Source organism: Carlito syrichta, unplaced genomic scaffold, assembly GCF_000164805.1.
Source record: "Carlito syrichta isolate Samal-C Ts95f unplaced genomic scaffold, Tarsius_syrichta-2.0.1 Scaffold306547, whole genome shotgun sequence".
NCBI classification, from domain to species: domain Eukaryota; kingdom Metazoa; phylum Chordata; class Mammalia; order Primates; family Tarsiidae; genus Carlito; species Carlito syrichta.
Window position 1 is genome coordinate 393,999 of NW_007250643.1, and position 3,104 is coordinate 397,102.

General features: G+C 46.5%; 1 protein-coding gene across 2 annotated transcripts in view; it reads right to left on the bottom strand.

Moving 5' to 3' along the window:
* Positions 1–3,104, bottom strand: part of COQ10B (coenzyme Q10B) — a 15,797-nt gene that overhangs the window by 12,028 nt on the left and 665 nt on the right. The window lies entirely within an intron of this gene.

Genomic DNA, 3,104 nt, shown 5'->3' on the forward strand with positions numbered 1-3,104 from the left:
ATTTTGATTTATTGTATAGATGAGGTCTTGCCAAGTTGCCCAGGCGGGTCTCGAACCCGCGGGCTCAGGCAATCCACTCACCTCAGCCTCCCAAAGCATGGGATTACAAGCTGAGCCACCGAGCCCGGCTCCAGTCAGCATTTCAATGCATATATGTAGAAATGTCTAGTTAAGTCAAATGTTACTGTCTGAGGTACTTCTAATATATACTTGTTCACCTAAACAGTTTTAATTTTTCCCTAATAAGATTATTGCACAATTTTTTTTTTTTGAGTTGGAGTCTCACTCTGTCACCCAGGTTGGGGGGCAGTGACATGCTCATGGCCACCACAGCCTCAACCTGCTGGGCTCAGGTGATCCTTCCACCTCAGCCTTCAAAGTAGCTGGAACTACAGGCGCATGCCACCATGCCTGGATAATTTTGGGATTTATTGTAGAGATGAGGTCTTGCCAAGTTGCCCAGGCTAGTCTCGAACCCCTGGGTTCAGGCAATCCTCTCGCCTCAGTCTCCTAAAATGCTGGGATTACAGGCCTGAGCCACTGCTATTTTACAATACTAATCATTCATTAGTCCACATACTATTTTACACTAATAACAATTATTAGTCCACATACTTACTGAGTTCTTTTTTTTTCTGAGTTGGAGTCTCACTCTGTCTCCCAGACTGGAGTGCAGTGGCCGCTCCCGGCCACCGCAGCCTCGACCTGCTGGGCTCCGGCGATCCTTCCGCCTCAGCCTTCCAAGTAGCTGGAACTACAGGCGCGCGCTACCGTGCCCGGCTAATTTTTGATTTATTGTAGAGATGAGGTCTCGCCAAGTTGCCCAGGCAGGTCCCGAACCCGCAAGCTCAGGCATCCACTCACCTCAGCCTCCCAAAGCGCGGGATTACAGGCTGAGCCACCAAGTCCCGCTCTTACTGAGTTCTTATTGTGTGTTAGACTATGGTAGGCTAGGCAATGAGGAAATAATGTTGAACAGAACAAACATGAGCCTTATGATGATACTGTAGATGAAAATTCAAAAACCATGCTGGAGCTGGACTCGGTGGCTGAGCCTGTAATCCCGTGCTTTTGGGAAGCTGAGGTGAGTGGATTGCCTGAGCCCGCGGGTTCGAGACCCGCCTGGGCAGCCAGACCTCATCTCTACAACAAATCAAAAAATCAGCCGGGCGTGGTAGCGCATGCCTGTAATTCCGGCTACTTGGAAGGCTGAGGTGGAAGGATCGCCGGAGCAGAGCAGGCGAGGCTGCGGTGGCCGGGAGTGGGCACTGCACTCCAGTCTGGGCAACCGAGTGAGACTCCAACTCAAAAACAAAAAACAACAAAAAAACACAACGATGCTGGAAGAGGTATGGGGTGGGAACATGTTATTAGAACCCTCTTTATTTAGGGTGCACTAAGAATCCCCCTGAGGTTATATTTCAGTTGAGACATAATAGATAAAGAGATAGCCATGCAAAGAGAGAAAAGAGGTATGTATCTACATAATAAATGTATACATACATACATACATATCTTATGTAAATGAGAGAAGGGGTAGATAGTGGGTATTTCAGGCAGTAGGGGTAGAGCTTGGCAGTATCCAGAGATTCAGAGACTCCATTGTAGTAGAAAAGCACGTTAGGGGAGACTACCATTGTTGGAGACACCGGTAGGAGCTAGATCATGTTGGACATTATTGACCAGGGTAATGCAATTTGAAATTTGTTCCTGGTTCATTTCACTTACATAAGGTCCTCCAGTTACATCCATGTTGTCACTAATGACAGGATTTCATTCTTTTTTTCTGGCTTAATAGTATTCCTCTGTGTATATGTACCACACTTTATCCATTCATCTGCTGTCTGGACATCTAGATTGAGTCCATATCTCGGCTATTGTAAACAGTGCTGAAATCTTTGTTTTAAAATAAGTAAGACTCTTGCTTCTCAAGAAGCAAAATGGGTCATGAGTATGTGGTTGACTTTCACCTGGCTTTTTACCAAGTGCATGTATTGCCTCCCTGCACCCAAAAAAGCTACCGTTACACAATCTAATTACAATCCTACAGGAGATGTCTGTGTTTAAAGTGAACTAATAGATGAATTCCTCATCAATTTGCATGCTATGGTTGCAGTGCCCTGGAGAGCATATTTTTGTCATGAATACTGTGTCTTCAACTACAATATGAGGAGCCACACATTTATATATACAGTCAAAACCATGAGACAAAGACTGGACCAAATGTCAGAATGGGGTAAAGGAAAGGAGAGACTATTAAAGGATACTAGACCACGTGGAAGACAGTCTTTTTGTCTCCAATCTTCCAACACTACTCTCTGAAATACTTGATTACAATAAAGAACAGAATCTATGTTAGTACTTCACTCTGACAATGAACTCATTAGCCGTAAACAGTAAATATTTATCTTGGAATTTAAGCATTAATTTGATCACTAAAGCAACTGTATTTCTCGCAAAAGTAACATTTTTGCTAATTTCCAACCGCCATTTTATAATAATAAAGCAGATCTAAAGCATAATGGGACTATCTTCTGCTTGAAACTATTTTTTGAGGTTATTTCCTCAGGCAGGCATAAGTGACACGTGATTTTATTTCTGTTTCATCCAAAATCTGGCTAAAAGGGTTAGGAGTTGGCAGGGTCGTTGAGGCTTTTAAAAATTCTTCCTTGAACCTAAATGCCCTGGAGTTCAACTGGATCTGCGCGCTCTCTCTCTCCACTCCGTCCCGTGCAACCTGAACTCCAACACACGAACTCTGGTTTTCAAGAATGTACTCGAACGCTATAATCAAAACGACACGAAGTCGTACCGGCACGGGCTCCTCGGCGTCTCCACCTCCACCCTCACCCCCACCCCCAAAAGACCCAAGGCCGACCACGGTTCAAGGTTATGGACGCGCGGGCAGCGGAGGGCCACAGCTCTGGACAGCGCTCTGGGTGCCTCGCGCTTGCGAGGAAAGGAGCGAGCCAGCAACGCTCGCGCGTCGGCGCTTGGTAACAGCAACTACCGCAAGCAGTAGGGACGCGGCCAGAGGTGCCGCGGGAGGCGCGGGGGAGGGGAGAGACCGGAATACCCGCGGGTACCGGGCCGGCTGCTCCCAC